Source organism: Physella acuta, unplaced genomic scaffold, assembly GCF_028476545.2.
Source record: "Physella acuta isolate Inbredline_101_S28 unplaced genomic scaffold, ASM2847654v3 ptg001343l, whole genome shotgun sequence".
NCBI classification, from domain to species: domain Eukaryota; kingdom Metazoa; phylum Mollusca; class Gastropoda; family Physidae; genus Physella; species Physella acuta.
In genome coordinates this window covers 24810-45819 of record NW_026732858.1, presented here as the reverse complement: position 1 = coordinate 45819, position 21010 = coordinate 24810, and the positions used below count along the sequence as shown (strand labels likewise).

The following is a 21010-nucleotide window of genomic DNA, read 5'->3' as shown; positions in this document are numbered from 1 at the left end:
AATTTAGCAATGCTGATTAATTTGTTTGAATCTTTTTCTGATGTAAATGCTTATATTTACCAGTACTTTAAAAGTAGTGTGTGTGTGTGTGTGTGTGTGTGTGTGTTTGTGTGTGTGTGTGTGTGTAAGTCTGTGAACACGATAACTTGAGCACCGTTATAGCTAAGTTGATTAAATTCCATATATAAGCATTATATCAAATTTGTAGTTCTGTATCAACTTTTCAGCGATTTCCGATAACCGAAAGTAGAACTTATTCTACTTTTAGTATTTCAAAAGCCTATAAGTTTAGTACTGTATCAGATAGATAAAAGTAAAAGATCTTATTCTCTAGCTTCTGTCAAATTTTGAGTAATTTCCGTTGCTCGGAAATAGTAATCTACGCTATTTCCGATTTCTCAAAAAAAAACGCATGTAAATTTATAAAGTATTAATAATTTTCCGAATTATCACAGATCGTTTGGTGTTCACTTGTTCACTTTTTCTACAAGATTATATTCTATTTAAAAATTTAAAGTAATTAAAAATCATGTGTATATCTCTGAGTTACCATCCCCCGTAGTGTTATATAAGAATATTCGAGAAAGTTTAGTGGGGATCAATCCCTGTGTATTATTTCAATAATAGAACTAGTTAAATAATTTTAATTATTTATTAAAAGTAAATAATTTTAAATATGAAATAATATTTATTCATATAACAACATACACATGTTTCGCACAAAACATTTAAATTATTTTAGCTAGCTCTTCTATCATAAACTTAGTAATCAAATATTATAAATATAGGACTATCCCAATCCACTTTAGCAGCTGTTAATTTTTTTTCTTTCTTTACGGACATCACCGGCCCAGGAACTGTCAACACGGCACACTTCGATTAACTGGCTTGTATATAGGTTTGATAAGCGTATTGGTCCCTTCTGTCCTTCGGTCTCACCAGGCTTATCTCCAACCCCACTGAACGCAGGGTAAACTCGTACCCCACCGTCCAGTACAGAGTTTCTTCCAGGCATCTCTTACCGCCCCCCCCCCCCCCGACCGAAATAAAATTAATATAATTTATATAGAAAATATATACTTTTAACAGTGTCCGCCCACCCCCCCGAAGAAAGTCTACCGCCCCCCCCCCCCAAAAATTTCAAGTGCCCCCCCCCCGGAGAAAAAAGTCTGGAAGAAACCCTGGTCCAGTACCCGGCTCAACAGTAGGAAACTAATAATTATAAATCGACCTCTCTCATGTCAAATTAAAGCATACTGACAGATAGAGATGTGCATTCTATATAAAATAAAATTCCCCATTTAAAGACGTTTAAAAAAGTTGGAACTTGGGCAGTGGCAAACATGGAATATTGCCACGGGGCTGTCTACAGCACGGCTGTAGGACTGGGTCTGGTGCCCAAGCGGCTGTTAGCTGTCCGTCTACGTTCTACCTCACCTATTCTCACTGTTCAGTAATTTTATCAAGTTGAAAGTTGTTTCTTTACAGTAAATATTTGTTATGAGTTTTGAAAATAAAATAATATAATTAGTAATATTTGTACATGGAACGAGAGCCGCATCTTGATATAAAAAGAGCCGCATGCGGCTCTCGAGCCGCAGGTTGCTGATCCCTGGGCTAGTAGTTTAGATCGCGATCACTAAGCCACGCCTTTCTCTTGATTTCTTTTCTTGGTTCTTCTTATTTATTTTTGGAAAAAAAAAACTGTTTAAAGAAATGGTATTAAACAGCTAAAAATGGGAAAATCTATATTTAAAATTATAGGAATACTTTACCGACCATGTCTTGAGTTCTATGTTTAATCGTAATTTTAAATTGTGCTTCATATATATATAAATGCAGGTTTATTTTGACGTACTATTGTAATATGACATTAAAATACTTAATGCAAGTTTATTAACTGTCAACGTTTTCGTATGTTACACATTTTTTATAATTTTAACATTAAATTTGGTGTTGTGTCCCTTGAAATACATACTGCTAGAAAAAAAAAAAACAACTAATAATGGCGTATAGGGCTAGTAAGTAGGTCACCAACCAGTTCTATGGCTCATGCAGGTTTTATTGAACCGATAAACTGGTTGTTGACCTACTTACCAGCCCTATAGAGAGTAATTAGTTTCTGCTCATTATATTTGGATTTTTTAAAACAAAAAAAGCGAATATTGCCTGCTGACGCCTATATGTTACAAGTTGGACTAGGACTAGGTATTCTAGTCTTAACCCTAATAGTGACGTCACAGTAGATTTTCGGATAATTTTTCCGCCATCTGTCTCGGTCCTCTGCCAGTGTTTCTTCCAGACTTTTTTCTCCGGGGTGGGGGGGGGGGCACTTGAAATTTTCAGGGGGGAGGGGGGCGGTAGACTTTCTTCGGGGAGGGGGGGGGGGGGCAGACACTGTTAAAAGTATATTTTTTCTATATATAAATTTCATTTCGTTCAGAGGGGGGGGGGAATGGTGGAATTTTTTCGGGGGGGGGGGGGGCAAAAGTCCCCCCCCACCCCCCACCCACCCCCTTCCCGAAGAGATGCCTGGAAGAAACTCTGACCTATGCTGCTCTGAGTAGTGCTTTAACGGACAGCCCCGTCTAGTCTTTGGTGTCATCGATCTTTTGACGTCTTTGCCTTTCCTTTCTTCTCCATCATGGCAGTGGCGGAACTATAAAAAAGGGCCACCCCTAAAAAAAAAGTTTTGGCCCATATATATATATATATATGTATATATATATATGTATATATATATATATGTATATATATATATATATATATATATATATATATATATATATATATATATATATATATATATATATATATACAAAATACAAACATTGAATACTCGTTTCGGGCTTTTCAAGTTTTGACAACAAATTAAAAATTATTATTTTTTTATAAATTTAAACAGGTTACAACTACACATCATGAGTGTGAGTGCTATTAGTCTGTGTTTATTTTATCCTTGAGTCTGCTTATTTTTTTTTTTTTTTTTTTTTTTTTTTTTTTGCAAATAAGAATGTTTTATTCTTAAGACATTCTCAAAAAATTGTGAACAAAAGCTGCAGTGCATCATCGAACCACATGTTATCAGTGACCTATCGCAGTCTTCTGGCTTCTCTTTTAGATTCAAGAAGAGTAAGGATATCTCCTTCTCGGATGGGTCCTTTCACATTTCTGATAATGGAGCGGTTTGAGTCATCCAGAAATTCAACTCTAACCTGTGTACATTGTCCTTGTTATCCAGTGCGACCAAAGACTTGCAAGACTTTGGCAAGTTTTACTGGTTGGAGTTTGTCCATGATGTGGGCTGTTCAATACAGGCGAGAGAAAAGGAGATCTGTTTCAATATATGTTTGCCTTAATGCTTCCAATAAATAAGTCGGTCAAAAGAATATGAATTATGAAAGCTTTGTATAGGTAATAGTTTCTCAAGTTTTGTTTATTTTTATGCTTCATTTCCGTTTTATACTATGTCATTATTTATTATGTATTTAAAAAAAAATAATCTAGATTAGTAATTGCTTTTTAATTTGTTTATTGCATATCTATTAGAAGGTGCTTAAGAGCATACATATTTGACTATTTAAAAAAGGGAAATAAGTCATGGAAGTGGTTTGAATGTTTGCCTATCTATCACACTACAACTCATGTATATATTTAACAGCGTGTGTTAGCTGCTTGAGAACTATACTACTGTAGTAGATCTTTTTTTTTTTACAAAACCACTATCTAGGTGCCAGTCGCAGTACTATAAAAGGCTTGGTTGTTGGGGCGCTAGTTTGCACACACTACCACAAACACGCCCCGGTTTACGCTGATTGTGAAAGAAACACCCCTCGGTGACGGCCTTTGTGTCAGAGGCGTCACGGGGCTCTTGGGACATGGCCACTGGCGAAGGTCCCTAATGCAGCAAAACTGATCATTCAAGTAGTACACCTATCCCCCTGTGCAGGACACCCAATAAGCGGACCCCTGGTGCTTAGATAGCTAATGAGGATCTCTGTGTAGCTCAACTACACATTTTAAAAAAAAAAGTTAGGTCTATGAGTATTCAAAAACTTTCCAAATTTTACCGACATCTTGTTATCAAAAGAGCCGCATGCTGCTCGCGAGCCGAGGGTTGCCGACCCCTGGGCTAGTAGCCTATAGAATTCGATCACTAGGCCACGCCATCCTTTTCTTTACTTTTTTTTCTTTTTTTAAATTTTTTTTTTCGAAAATAGAACTTTTTACCGGCTACACACATGAAAGGCATATTTTAAATTTGAAACTCTTTATTTAAAACTATAGGAATACTTTAACGACAATGTATTGAGTTCTATGTTCAATCATAATTTTAAATTGTGGTTCCTCTATGTAAAAAAAAAAATAACAACTGAGGATTGTTTTAACGTAGTTATGTAATATCACATTAAAATTCTGAATACAAGTGTATTAACTTGGCTAACTTTTTCGTTGGTTACACATTTTCCAAAATTTTTAAATTTAATTCGTTGTTGTCTCCCAAGACACACATATTGCTAAAAACAATAATAGTAATCATTTATAAAACTAATAAACGCATATAGAGTCTAGACCAGGGGTCTCCAAACTACGGCCCGCGGGCCGAATGCGGCCCGCGAAGTCCTCTCATCCGGCCCGCGGAGATCATTTTGTCCAAGAAAAAATCGTTTGTTGGTGATAGCTGAGGAACTTTGGCCAGAAAAACCAAAGACATGCCTGGAAGAAACTGGCCCCCGAACTGAAATTTGATAGTTAATGCGGCCCTCGGATTGAAAAGTTTGGAGACCCCTGGTCTAGACCTCAGGCTACACGCTGATCCCCAGTTTTTCCTTTTTTTTTCCTTAATTTTTTTTTTCGAAAAATGAACTGGTAATTCTGTAGACCAGGTAACGCATTATAAAGGAAAACTCTAACTTTAATATTATAGGAATACTTTACCGACAATGTGTTGAGTTCTAAGTTTAATCGTAGTTTTAAATTGTGGTTCTTCTATGTAAAAACTACAGGTTTGTTTTGACGTACTTAAGTAATATTGCATTAAAATTCTGAATGCAAGTGTTTTTTACGTGGTTAACTTTTTCGTTGGTTACATATTTCCTATAATTTTCTAATTTAATTTGGTGTTGTCTCCCTTGAAATACATCTTGCTAGAAATAAAAAAAAACAACCCGGGAGTGATCTCCCCTAAACTTTCTCGAATATTCTTATATGAACCAACAGGAAATGGCAACTCGGGCTATAGACATGATTTATAATCCATTTTAAATACTTAAACTTTTAAAATAGAATAAAATCTCGTAGAAAAAAGAATTGCACACCAAGTGAACACCAAATAAAATGTGCATGTGCGGAATATTATTAGTTCTTAAAAATTCACATGCGTTTTTCGAGAAATCGGATATAGCTTCTTCTTCTTCGTTGTTAATTATTAGTGTTGAAGGGGATCGAGATTTATCTGCCAGTGGGTTTGAACTCGAGACATGAGCTTTTTGCCGACTCGACCACGCCTCCAACACAATTAAGCGTTACGTGTCAACTGGTTATGCGCCATTGAGGCCATTGACTCCGATTTCAGCCTGCTTTTCTTTTTGGATTTGCTTCCATAGCCTTTGTCCAACCAAGAACAAACTACATGGCAGCAGTTGTTTAATTTTTGGAGTTGTCTCTCCTAGAAGTGTGGTGTCCCCAGCTAACGAGCCTCATCTGCCCGAGGGTTCGAACTCGAGACTTTTCGGTTTAGCAACCATGAGCTTTACCGACTCGACCACGCCGGATATAGCGAAAATTACTACTTCCCGTCAATAGAAATGACTCAAAATTTGAAAAAAAAAGGTAGAGAATTAGATCTTTTACTTACGTGCGAAATTTGATTTATCTATCTAAAATAGTACTCAAGTTATAGGCTTTTGAAAAGTTCAAAGTAGAAAGAGTTCCACTTCTGGTTATCGGAAATCGGTCAAAAGATGATACGGATCTACGATTTTGATAAAATACTTATATATGAAATTTCATCAACCTAGCTGTAACGGTCCTCAAGTTATCGTGTTTACACACCCACACACCCACACCCCACACCCACACACACCCACACACACACGCACGGACACATGCACACACACACACACACACACATACAGGACAAGATGTGTTTTTACGACTCAGGGAGCCATAAAACGTCGAGATTTGCAAAAATCTCAATTTTTTTTGCACGATTACAAGACTTTCTCTATACTTCGTATATACAAGAAAGTAAAAACAACTAATAATGGCGTATAGAGAGTAATCCAACAAAAATTAGTTTGTGCTCATCACATTTAGACGATTTTTTTAAAGAAGCGAATATTGCCTGCTGACGCCTCTATGCTACAAGTTGGACTAGGACAAGGTATTCTACTCGCTGTCTACTCTTAACCCTAATAGTGACGTCACAGGTGATTTTTCTCTTAATTTTTCCGACATCTGTCTCGGTCCTCTGCTGCCATGAGTAGTTCTGTAACGGACAGCCCTGTCCAGTCTTTGATGTCGCCAATCTTATGGCGTCTTTGCCTTTCCTTTCCTTCTGTCCTTCGGTTCTCACCAGACTTATCTTCCACCCCACTGAACGCTGGGTAAACTCGTACCCCACCGTCCAGTACCCGGCTCAACAGTAGGAAACTAATAACTATAAAACGACGTCTCTCATGTCAAATTAATGCATACTTACAGATAGAGATATGCATTCTATATAAAATGAAATTCCCTATTTAAAGACTTTCAAAAAAGTTGGAACTTGGGCAGTGGCAAACATGGAATATTGCCACAGGGCTGGCCACATCACGACTGTAGGATTGGGCCTGGTGCCCAAGCGGCTGTCAGCTGTCCGTATGCGTTCTACCTCACCTATTCTCACTTTTTAGTAATTTTATTAAGTTTAAAGTTGTTTCTTTACAGTAAATATTTGTTATGAGTTTTGAAAATAAAATAATAATATAATTATTAATATTTGTACATGGAACGAGAGCCGCATCTTGATATAAAAAGAGCCGCATGCGGCTCGCGAGCCGAGGGTTGCCGACCCCTGGTCTAGTAGTCTAGATCTCGATCACTAGGCCACGCCTTCCCCTTTATTCCTTTGCTTTTTTTCTCTTCTTTTTTTTCTTTTTATTTTAATTTTTTTTTTTTTTTTTTTTTTACAAACGGAATTAAATATTCACCAGTAATATTAGCCTTTATAATAAAAAAAAGAACTGCTGATTACAAACAGCAAAATAACTGCAGATAAACGGAAAAATCCATATTTAAAATTATAGGAATACTTTACCGACAATGTGTTGAGTTCTATGTTTAATAATAATTTTAAATTGTGCTTCATGTATGTAAAAAATGCAGGTTTGTTTTGACGTAATTATGTAACATCGCATTAAAATTTTGAATGCAAGTGTATTAACTTTGTTAATTTTTTCGTTGGTTATACATTTTCTGTAATTTTCTAATTTAATTTTGTGTTGTCTCCCTTGAAATACATATTGCTAGAAATAATAAACAACAAAAGAAATTCCGGGAGTGATCTCCCCTAAACTTTCTCGAATATTCATATATAAAACAATAGGGGATGGGAACTCGGGATATAAACATGATTTTTAATCCATTTTAGATACTTAAGTGAACGCCAAGTGAACGCCAAATAAAATGTGCATAATAGTGCGCAATATTATTAGTACTTTATAAATTCACATTAGTTTTTTGAGAAATCGTAAATAGCGTAAATTACTACTTTCGGTCAACGGAAATTACTCAAAATTTGACGGAAATTTCATTTATCAATCTGAAATAGTAGGCTACTCAAGTTATAGGCTTTTGAAAAATTCAAAGTAGAGAAAGTACCATTTCCGGTTATCGTAAATCGCTCAAAAGTTTATACGGATCTACGATTTTGATATAATACTTATATATGAAATTTCATCAACCTAACTTTAACGGTACTCCAGTTATCGTACACACACACACATACACACACACACACACAGACATACGGACAAGATTCAAAAACTATGTTTTTTCCGACTCGTGGTTAGCAAAAATCTCGTGTTTTTTTTTGCACGATTACAAGACTTTCTCTATCCTAATATATAAAAGACCATGTGCGCACTTCTCTCTCTCTCTCTCTCTCTCTCTCTCTCTCTCTCTCTCTCTCTCTCTCCTCTCTCTCTCTCTCTCTCTGTCCGCAAAGTATTTTTGCAGGGTATCACATCAGAATCTTTAGCTAACTCGCTAAGATCTAGATTTAGACTCTATCTACTCTAGAATCTATTCCAAAAATAAATTTCTATATAAAACTATTTCAGTCCTTAATTATTTTATACACATCTTTGTTTGTTTAGCTATGGAACTGGCTAATTTTGAGATAAAAAAATTAATTTGAAAGAATAGGCATATTAGCGTAAGTTAAGTTTTTAAAAATTTAAATTAAATACGTCTTTCATTCTCCATGTTTTATAAGGTACCTAAATAGCTGAGATGACACACCAAGTAAAACTTAATTTTTTTTTTTTTAATATGTGATTCTTCCGATTTTAGGCTATAAAGAAAGGAACTACTTTATTCAAATTTGATTTAGCTCTAGATCTATAGATCTACTCATCAAGACGTACGCTATGAAATATGTACACTTTTATCGGTTAAACTAATACAAATTACTTAAAAACAACATAATGACCATTGAATAGCCATCTAAGTCAATCAGTGTGTGCCTGTGTTATGTTAAATGTGTCGGATTTTTAGCTAATTAGTTATTTCTTTGCTTTGTCACTAATATCGTTCAGCGTGTAATAAAGCACATTGCGTTTTGACCAATAACTATTTCATAAATTATTTTTCACAAACAAGTTCAAGATTTTAAAACATATAGGCCTATAATTCACGTGAAACGGGTACCGATGGCTAGTACTTTGTATATACGAGAAAGTAAAAAACAACTAATAAAGGCACATAGAGAGATAATCCGACCAAAATTAGTGTTAGTTTGCTGAAAACTAAATAAATGACATAAAAAAAAAATGAAATCAAGGGACATAAATCTTTGGCCTAAGTAAGTTAATCCTTGTTAATTTTAAGTTTCTCCGTGTGGCGATTTGTGTGGGTCATCTCCCATTTTAACATCCACGGGCCTGCTAGTGTGGTATCAAATGGATCCTGCTCCTCTTCATCCTTGTAGAAGGAAAAAAAAATATTTTTACCTTCGTCTGACTTGTAAAAATTCTATGAACATTTCAGAAGTTTCGAGAAGCATGTTGTATTGTTAAATTTGAACCTAGCATCGATTATACTAGATATATAATTTATATATATATATATATATATATATATATATATATATATATATATATATATATATATATATATATATATAAATATCATTATATATATATATAAATATATATATATATATATATATATATATATATATATATATATTTAAATATGTATTTATGTATGTAAATATACATATAGCATGCAGCAATAGTATATATATATATATATATATATATATATATATATATATATATATATATATATATATATATATATATATAATTTTTTTATTTTATTTATTTATTTATCTATATAATCAATCATACCGTGCAGTTTTTGGCCGCCTCAATGATCCTATCAACGCTATTAAAAGTGTCCCAGTCTATTTTCTCCACTCGAGTTTTCTCTGACCTCATCAAGATGCCCTTCTTTAACCCAAAATAGCCCACAGGTTTGTCAGGCACCTGCCACCGGAAGTCCAGGCTCCAGCGGATGACGTCAGAACAATTGTTCAGGCTATTTATAGAACACTGACCATTTCTTAAATGCAGACATTGTTTTTTTAAAATTAACTAATGATAAAAGGATATTAAGAAGATAGAAAAAAAAGTTATCAGTATTTGTTATTTGAAATTAAAATGTAATATTTATATTTTATACATTGTTAAGTTGATAAAGATGTTAAATAGAAATATGATATATACTATGAGTACTACGTTTAATTAAATTGACCTACAAGAAAAGCTAATTTAAATACTATTTAAAAAAAGAACAAACCTTCTATGGGGTATCATGTTATTTATAAGCAACATGCCACCATAGGGGACTGGGCACAGGACTTTGTCTTTCACAAAATCTACATCTAATTAGAAATCAACATCTAATTAGAAATCAAGATTTCTAAAAGTCAATAAAATAGTTATTTGATGAGTAAAAAATTTATGTAATAATGATCTTCAATAACCAGTTTGAAATCTATAGATTATTAACACTTAATATTTTAATAGATCTATCTGTCTAAGGTGACAGGACAAATGATATCACGGACAAAAGATAACAGGACAAAATATATCAGGACAAAATATATGTGGACAAATGATATCACGGAAAAAGGATATCAGACAAAATATCTCAGACAAAATATCTCACAGCAAAATTTTAATTGTATATACGATGTTTTTAGTTGCTTGAACAATTTTATTAACTGTCATATGGTTTTCTTTACTTTTTTTTACACAATAATTGTGAATAAAATGAATTTGTTAAACAAAACAAAACATGAAAATTATTAAACTTAATCTTTATAACAGCATTTGATTTGAAAAAAGTAAAAATTAAAACAAACTTACTCCTTTAACCTGAAAGGTATAATAAATTATAATGTATAAAGAAATAAAGTAAAGGTAATTATACACATTATTGTTCAAAACACGCGAAATATTTTTCAACATTGTGTGTACTTTTGATCGACATGTTATACTTCATATTTCCAAATCTCTTTGCCTGCTGCTTCACTTCTGGCTTTTATAAACATAAATTCACCAGAAATAATTCACTATAACCTTTCTGCGATGTAACGTAAGAGGCCATAGCTGGGTAATCACCAATAATACTGTTCTATTTGCATGACACTACGACCAATTTTGCTCGCGATGACCCCTGTCTTTTAAATAAGTAATTATCAGCAGATCACTAAGGTGTGACCGACGTAGAACTATTGAATTTAGATGCTAGTTGTATTATGGAGGGCGGATGTCTTTCCCTTAAGGCATGTCTCTGCCATCAAAGCGGACGGCCACCTTGATACAAAGGTGTGCCTTTATTGTTATTTCATTCCATTTGATCTAGTTTCGTCCACCTGACATGGTAGGATTGTTTCATGTTTGGCAAGCCCACCTACGCTCTCTGTAAAAATTTTCTTTAATCTTCGCATACTATATAATCGCAGTTTTAAAATGTTTAGTGCGATATGTCAAATTTTTGTTGAAAACATTGTTTACAGTTATTATTTAGGCTTATAAACCATATTAAATAAAGTAGACAAAGTCAAATGACAGTCAATAAAAATGTTCAAATCAACTAAAAACATCGTACATACTACTACAATTTTGCTTTGAGATATTTTGTCTGAGATATTTTGTCTGAGATCATTTGTCCTGATATATTTTGTCCTGATATATTTTGTCCGTGGGATATTTTGTCTGAGATCATTTGCCTTGAGATCATTTGTCCTGAGATCATTTGTCCTGAGATCATTTGTCCTGAGATAATTTGTCCTGAGATCATTTGTCCTGAGATCATTTGTCCTGAGATCATTTGTCATGGAACCCTGTCTAAATGTGTAGAAATTGTTCAATGATTAGCGGCACAGCAAGTCACTAGCTTGCATTTGCCTACACCGTATATTTATAAGTGCGTCAACATCACCAAATCAGGCACTAACCTTGCTCACGTCGCTATAGAAATGCCGATATAGTAATTTTAAAAAAGTAATAAATATAAGACTTACTTAACGTTTTTGCAGCATCTTCTTTATCTAATTCAATATACCAGGTGTCTCTCCAGCAACAGGTGTGTCTTGCCACTTTACCTGTCAGGTGGCCACATGAAATCATCTACAATCAAATAGAAAAAAAAGATCATAAAACTTGTACTTTTAGATTTTTTTTAGAGAGGTTTAAATTGGGACATGGTGTTAATAATTTACATGAAAAGATCTGTATTGTGGTACCTTTAACCCAACCCAACCCTAACCTAAACCTAAACCACAACCCGAACCCCAACCACACCCCCAACCCTAACCTATACCCTTACCCTTACCCTTACCCTTACCCTCACCCTCACCCTCACCCTCACCCTCACCCTCACCCTTACCCCAACCTCAGACCTAACCCTAACCCTAACCGCAACCCCAACCCCAACCCTAACCTCAACCATAACCTCAACCCGAACCCGAACCCCAACCCCAACCCCAACCCCAACCCCATCCCCAACCCTAACCCTAACAATATTTGTTTCCAAACCCCTCTTTTTAGTTTCCCCGAATACAATGGTATCACCCCCAACCCACCCACGATCTCCAAACCAAATTGAGTAATTAATTAACACATTACCTCCATACATCCATTCTCCTGATTAGTATCCACGAGAGGTATCCATACAGTGGGTTGTAGAACGTTGTAAGCGTCGTTATCCATATACGCTGCGTCTTGATGAAATAAGTAAATGTTATTAGATATTATATAATATTAGATTTGTAAACGCTTCAGGTTTTCAAAATGTATAACTGATAGTCATATGTGACTAAGTAAGGTTCCCATTCCAAACCTGACGGTCTATAGGGCAAGTGAAGTAGAGTTCACTTGTTTCTGTGACTTCGGCTATATGAAGTGGTTGTGTGGTCAGCACTTTGCCCAGCCGCCTTTACTTTCCCTAACGTGAGTTAGGTACCCATCAGAGCTGGGTGGACTCAGGGACGGTCTACTGATTCGAACTCTAGACTTACGGGTTAGGAGTCTAGCTGTCTATCGCTAGGCTACTCCGTCCCGTATGTGACTACTTATTAACATTTGAATGTGGCAATATGTATGTGACAACACATTTTAGATTAGGCGGCAGAGACCAGCATTTGACAACTTGTGAAAGCAGTTGGCAGTATATGTCAGCATTAGCCAGTATATGATATCAATTAGCAGAAAATGTCAACATTTGTCAGCATATAACATCTTTTTGGTTTTATATCACATTGTTCCTGATATATGTGTTAGTGTTCTCAAATGGTTCAAAAACTAAATTATCCGCCACTAATAGCCGTCACTAATTCGACCCGGCTCTACAATTATAAACATTTGGCGTGAACCACAGCTCACCAGACTGATGGTGGTGGAGGTGGTAGCGATATGCCTAGAAAGCGAGGGAGAGGGGGGGGGGGCGTGCTTACGTGGTGTCCCGCATGGTCCCTCAATGAAGAGAATTATAAATGTAGATCAGAAAATTATATATACCTTGATGCCATGGTACAGTCGTAGCCTCGTTCTGGGGAACTTTTGTTCTGAGGTTCCAGACGGGCGTCCCCATACCTCAGGTCCAATGAGCTGCTCCACCACGTACAGCAGCCTCTCGTTGGCCCATAAATCACAGAACTCCTACAGGATTTTGAAATTCAAAACACATTAAATAAACCGGGAGTGATCTCCCCTAAACTTTCTCGTATATTCTAATATAAAACTACGAGGGATGGCATCTCAGGGCATAGACAATATTTGTAATCCATTTTTAAATTACTTAAACTTTTTATAATAGAATAGAATCTCGTAAAAAAAAAGAATAGTGCGGGATATTATTAGTACTTTATAAATTTACGTGCGTTTTTTAAGAAATCGGAAATAGCGTAAACTACTACTTCCGGTCAACGGAAATTACTCAATATTTGAAAGATGGTAGAGAATTAGATATTTTACTTACTTGTGAAATTTCATTTATCTATCTGAAATAGTAATCAAGTTATAGGCTTTTTAAAAATTAAAAGTAGAAAAAGTACCACTTCCGGTTATCGGAAATCGCTCAAAAGTTGATCAGGATCTACGATTTTGATAAAATACTTATATATGAAATTCCATTAACCTAGCTGTAACGGTACTCAAGTTATCGTGTTTACACACACACACACACACACACACACACAGAGACACACAGACACACAGACATACGGACAAGATTTTCCGTATCAGTGAGGTGTAAAACGTTGAGATTTGGAAAAATCTCGATTTTTTTTGCATGATTACAAGACTTTCTCTATACTTCGTATATACGAGAAAGTAAAAATGTAAAATAAACATTGTACAATTGAAGTATTTTGGTTTAATTAGAAAACGACCAACTTGGAGTAATAACTGATAGCACTTTTACGTATATCAAGAAAAATGTGATAAACAATAAACTTTGTTGTTTAAATTGGAAATAGACCTAGATGACATAATAGCTGAGAAAGCTAACACAGATACCAGGAACATTGTGATATACAACCGAAACATTTTTTTTTATATTCGACAATGAAAGATTTACCTTTGGCAAGGTACCGTACTTGTACAGGATTATATTAGCACCCGAAAATTCCTTTTCTATGTAGGTAAGTCTATCGAACAAGCCGTGTTCTTTGTACATGTCTGTATAGTAAAACATTTTTTAAAGACAATATGATATATATATATATATATATATATATATATATATATATATATATATATATATATATATATATATATATATATATATATATATATATATTATATATATATCTATAATATAATCGGGCTGAGCGTGTCCTTCCGTCCGTCATCGCTATAGATTTTGGGACTATAAAAGTAAGCTACGCACCATGCTGTGCTTTTCAGTGCACCGCAGTGTCTTATTATAAGTATTAGAGTAGGGTTTGTTTATATAGCGGCATAGAGCTAATTTATAATTTCCACTGTTTGTACAATTTTGCATAACGTAAAGAGAATATTAAATACACGCACATTGCTAAAACATATTAAAAGGATCAATGTCAAATATAGTTTTCGTTAATATTCCCAGAAAAAGTCGATACATATTAATAACATAATAACAGTACGGTAGAAAAATCAAATTAATATAACTCTTTTTTTCTAATTTTGACAAAAGAGGTAATTTAAAAATACATTAAACTCACGCTAATAAAAAATGTGAATGCAAATATACGGTCGTCATAGAAGGAATTAGTGTTGCAATAATATAATTAGCAAAATGTGAATGCAAATTATCCGGATGTGTAAGAGTAAATTATTGTTAGAAAATTATAATTAGCATGGATTGATAAAAGGCAATCTTTTATTTATTTTATTCACTGAATGTAGGCCCTACTGTTTATTACTTATAATTTTGAATCAACTATTCAGCACTATTATAGACGCGTCATCACGTTCATCAGGTGCGCAATGGTTTTAGTTATGAAACTCTATTGTAAATTTTTAAAATTTAAAGTGCTGGAAATAAATTGCGTGAATGGATAAAGTGAAATATTGTATATATTATAGATACTGACTATTATTTATACTGTTTTCTAATTATTATTCTATCTTTCGGGTTTTATAGGAGAGGCGTATGGAGGCGGGGGGGGGGGGGGCATATGTCCCCGGATGCCGACCTTAGGGGGCGCCAAAGTCGGGTGGAAAAAATTTGCGAGGGGGGGGGGGGTGTGGTGGAAATCGAAAGTTTTAGGGCGGGGGGGGGGGGAAGGGGTGCAAATCGAAAGTTTGAGGGGGTGCAAATCACCGGAAAGGGCGCAATTTGGCGCTACGGGCTAGACTGTGAGCAATATGCCTTAATGATTACATTTAAATTGTGTTTATGTTATGAGTGTTATGTTTGTTTTTTCGTTTTTGTTTTGTTTTTTTTTGCGTTCGTTTGTGTTGTGTTTAGTTTTGTTCTGTTCTGTTCCCAAGTTGGTACATTTAAAAAAGATTTACCGTGGCGGAGCACGGGATGCAGCTAGTATAATATAAGCGGGCTGAGCGTGTGTCAGTCCTTCTGTCATCGCTATAGATTTTGAAACCATAAAAGTAAGCATCGCACCATACTGTGCTTTTCAGTGCACCGTAGTGTCTTATTATGAGGTATAGAGTAGGGTTTGTTTATATAACGGCATAGAGCTATTTTATAATTGCCACTGTTTTTACTCTTTCGCATAACGTCAAGAAAATATTAAATACACGCAAACTGCTAAAACGTACTAAAAAGATTAATGTCAAATATCATTTTCGTTTAGGTTCCCAGAAAAATAAACATTTTTTAAAGACAATAATGACACATATATATATGGTTTCGTCATACTTGAAATACAAAATTGTATATCTAATATATAAAGCTCAATTCTGTAACGCATATGTTTGTCGTTGGCATTTCTACGGATTTAAGTGTTAGATCAATTATCGTGCGCGTTTGTCTAAATTTATGAGTTAAAAAATTACTATTAAAAGTGTTGGGAAATCATTTTCATTTTTCAAATTATAGTAATAATTGTCGGCATGTTCATTAAACACAAGTTTTAAAAAAATATCATCTTTTACAAAAATTCTAATTATGTTTTTATTTAGTCCTATAGCGCTTACTTCCCTTTGATAAATTAGGCAAAACACAATTACTTCCCTTTATGAAACCATTGCATTAGTTGAAAAGCATTTACTTTTTAATTACTTTGTTTTGGTGTTGGGAAAAAAATAATTACATAATTAGCGGGGATTGATCAAGTGCAAATGTTTTAGGTATTTTACGGATAAGCTTGGAGTATTATAATTGTTCATTAAATTGAAACAGGCGCGTTCGTTTAAGTGAGTGCAAAAACTATGAATAAGTTGGGGTACTATAGTCGTTTATTAAGCTAAAACAGGCGATTCTGCCCCGGGCGTTTATGTTCGCGTTAGTGTTTTCTTTGTGTTTAGGTGGGTTTGCGTTAGTGGTTGCGTTTTGATTTGGTTCGTTTTTGTTCTTTCTTTTTTCGTTTTTGTTTGTGTTTTTTTTTTGTTTGGGTTTGTATTTGTGTTTTTGGTTGGTTTTGCGTTTGGATTTGGTTTGTTTTCGTTCTTTCTTTTTTCGTTTTTGTTTGTGTTTTTTTGTTTGGGTTTGTATTTGTGTTTTTGGTTGGTTTTGCGTTTGGATTTGGTTTGTTTTCGTTTGCTTTTTCGTTTTTTTTTTTTTTTTTTTTTTTTTTTGTTGGTATTGGTGTTTGTGGTTGGGTTTGTTGTTAGGTTTTTGTTTTCGTTTGCTTTTTTGTTTGTTTTTTCTTTGTGTTTGTATTGGTGTTTGTGGTTGTGGTTGGGTTTGTTGTTAGGTTTTTGTTTTCGTTTGTATTTGTAATTGTGTTAGCGTTATGTTTGCGTTTTGTTGATTTGGTTGGTTGTGGTTTGGGTGGGCAATGCCGGGTTTATGATGATTACTAAACACACAGGTAATGGTCGTTAACAGAAAGGTTTTTCACAGAAGCCAGAGCAGGGCCTGGCCGGGACGGCTAGTATATATATATATATATATATATATATATATATATATATATATATATATATATATATATATATATATATATATATATATATGTATATATATATATATATATATATACAATATATCTACAATTTTGTATTTCAAGTATGACGAAACCATAAGGGAAAAGGTAAAATATAACCTTATTTTGAATAATTTTTTACTTTTGATCTTTCCCCCATCATACAACTTCTGAGCCAGATCATCAACAAGTTTTTCTATAGATTTTCTACAAGGTTCAAGTTCTTCCTCGGTGAAGAATTTGGGCACCAGTAGATATCCCTGGGAGATATTAAACACATTTAAAAGAAACATTTTAAAAAATCGAACCTAAAGGAATGATTGGTGAATTTTTAACGCTATTGACAAAGGACATCAAAGCTCGTAAATGGGGATGGATTGGACATACACAGAGAGAGGTTCAAGTCAGTAGACCGTCCCTGAGTCCACCCAACTCTGATGGGTACCTAACTCACGTTAGGGAGAGTAAAGGCGGTTGGGCATAGTGCTGACCACACTATCTCTTCATATACCGAGGTCACAGAAACAAGTGAACTCTACTTCACTTGCCCCATAGACCGTCAGGTTTGAAAGGGAAACTTTACTTTAACTTTTTATGACAAATATTAAATGTAAATTTTCCTTTTTGAACTTGACGGTCCATCGGGCATATGAAGTAGAGTTCACCTGTTTCTGTGACCTCGGCATATAAAGGGATAGTATGGTCAGAAATATCCCCGGCAGTCTTTACTTTTTTTCTCAACATAAATTAAGTACCAATCAGAGCTAGATGGACTTAGGGATGCTCTGCTGACTTGAACCCGGATTCGAACTCGAGACTTTCGGGTGAGCAGTCTAGCGCTCTATCGCTGGGCCATCTCAATACTACACATGAGAATTTTAACTTAGTCTACCGTTTCACACAAAGACATTCTAACACCAGTAACCAACAGTTGTCGGGACCGACTGGTGGGGTGGTAGAGCATACAACAGCTACCGAGAAAATATATAGGACGTTCCTGAGTCCACCTAGCTCCGATGGGTACCTGAATCACGTTAGAGGAAAGTAAAGGCGGCTGGGCATAGTGCTGACCACTTTAACCTCGCATACGCCCAGAGGCGTAGCGAGGGGGTGGGGGGGGGGGGGGTGCATATGTCCCCGGGCGCCGACATTAAGAGGTGCCAAAATGGGATGGAAAAACAAATTAAAAGTTTGAGGGGGGGGGTGGTGCAAATCGAAAGTTTGAGGAGGGGGGTGCATATCGAATGTTTGTCCGCGGGCGCGGGAAGGGTCGCTACGCCTGTGCATACGCCTATGTCACTGAAACAGATGGACTCTACTTTATCTGCCCCATTTGCTTGGGCACGAAGGTGAAAATATGATAATAAACGAATATTTAAAATAATTAAAATGAATTTGTTTGCAATCTGTCGTTTAAGCTGAACCGCGGACTTACCTTCTCAAAAAATTCTCGGATCAAACTCTCCTCTAACTGACCAGGCTTAAGAATTTTTGGTTGTTCAGGCATAGCCCGGATATCAAATAATTCTGGTCGTCCATCGGGTACAATATTAGTTTCAGGCATTTTGACAACTTGATGGTTGAATTAAAAACTTGATGGTTAAATAAAAAACTTCATGGCTAAAATAAAAATAAAAATTTGATGGTTAAATTAAATACATTATTGTTTAAAATAAAATTTGATGGTTAAACTAAAAACTTGATAGTTAAATAAAAAACTTCGTGGCTAAAATAAAAATAAAAATTTGATGGTTAAATTAAATACATAATGGTTAAAATTAAAATTTGATGGTTAAACTAAAAACTTGATGGTTAAATAAAAAACTTGATGGTTAAATTAAAAACTTGATGGTTAAATTAAAAACTTGATGGTTAAATGAAAAAACTTGATGGTTAAATTAAAAAAATGATGGCTAAATTAAAAACTTGATGGTTAAATTAAAAACATGATGGTTAAATTAAAAATTTGATGGTTAATTAAAAACATGATGGTTACATTAAAAACATGATGGTTAAATTAAAAACTTGATGGTTAAATTAAAAACATGATGGTTAAATGAAAAACGTAATGGTTAAATTACAAACTTGATGGTTAAATTAAAAACATGATGGTTAAATTAAAAACATGATGGTTAAATGAAAAACGTAATGGTTAAATTACAAACTTGATGGTTAAATTAAAAACATGATGGTTAAATTAAAAACATGATGGTTAAATGAAAAACGTAATGGTTAAATTACAAACTTGATGGTTAAATTAAAAACATGATGGTTAAATTAAAAACATGATGGTTAAATGAAAAACGTAAGGGTTAAATTACAAACTTGATGGTTAAATTAAAAACATGATGGTTAAATTAAAAACATGATGGTTAAATGAAAAACGTAACGGTTAAATTACAAACATGATGGTTAAATAAAAAACATGATGGTTAAATTAAAAACATGATGGTTAAATGAAAAACGTAATGGTTAAATTACAAACTTGATGGTTAAATTAAAAACATGATGGTTAAATTAAAAACATGATGGTTAAATTAAAAACATGATGGTTAAATTAAAAACATGATGGTTAAATGAAAAAACTTGATGGTTAAATTAAAAACTTGATGGTTAAATTAAAAACTTGATGGTTAAATTAAAAACGTGATGGTTAAATTAAAAACTTGATGGTTAAATTAAAAACTTGATGGTTAAATTAAAAACTTGATGGTTAATTGAAAAACTTGATGGTTAAATGAAAAACTTGATGGTTAAATTAAAAACTTAATGGTTAAATTAAGAAATTGATGTTTAAATTAAAAACTTGATGGTTAAATTAAAAATTTGATAGTTAAATTAAAAACTTGATGGTTAAATGAAAAGCTTGATGTTTAAATGAAAAACTTGATGGTTAAATGAAAAACATGATGGTTAAATGAAAAACTTGTTGGTTAAATTAAAAACTTGATGGTTAAATTAAAAAGTTGATGGTTAAATTAAAAACTTGATGGATAATTTAAAAACTTGATGGTTAAATGAAAAACTTGATGGTTAAATGAAAATCGTGATGGTTAAATGAAAAACTTGATAATTAAAATAAAATAGTTAACTTAAGTTATACAGAGCTAGGAAGCTGTTGATAGTCTAAAGTCTAAATAATAGTTGATAGACTGGTTACACTAGCTGTAGCGAAAAAAAATCGATAATTTTTTATGAGCACAAAATACGAACCATGATACGTCTATTTATACCGAAGGTCACATAATTTACTTAATTACAACACCAAGTTCCAATAAATGAAAAAAGATACAACAATTTTCTTCATTGGATAAAATTTTTGTAATGAACGCCATTAACATTTTTACTCTATGGCACATAATAATGAGCCATAATTTTTCTATTTTATACTAAGTATGAATGTTTTCTTTACCGCCTTATTTCTAACGTGTTTCTAATCTTGGGTTAGTGTTAGGCTAGTGTGGATATTCATTCAGCACGTCCCTTGTCTATGTGTCGCATCTTTTTTCTTCTTTTTAGTATATTATTAAATAAAAGCTTGTTATGAAAACGTTTTTCAAACATTTAATTCAGTGCTTTAAATTTTTTAATACGATAGAGTTGCATGACAAATATTAATAGGGCACTACATGAAAACGA

General features: G+C 33.9%; 1 pseudogene; it reads right to left on the bottom strand.

Moving 5' to 3' along the window:
- Positions 1 to 8223: 8223 nt before the first annotated feature.
- LOC131958609 (uncharacterized) lies at positions 8224 to 20539 on the bottom strand (annotated as a pseudogene).
- Between the last annotated feature and the right edge of the window lie 471 nt (positions 20540 to 21010).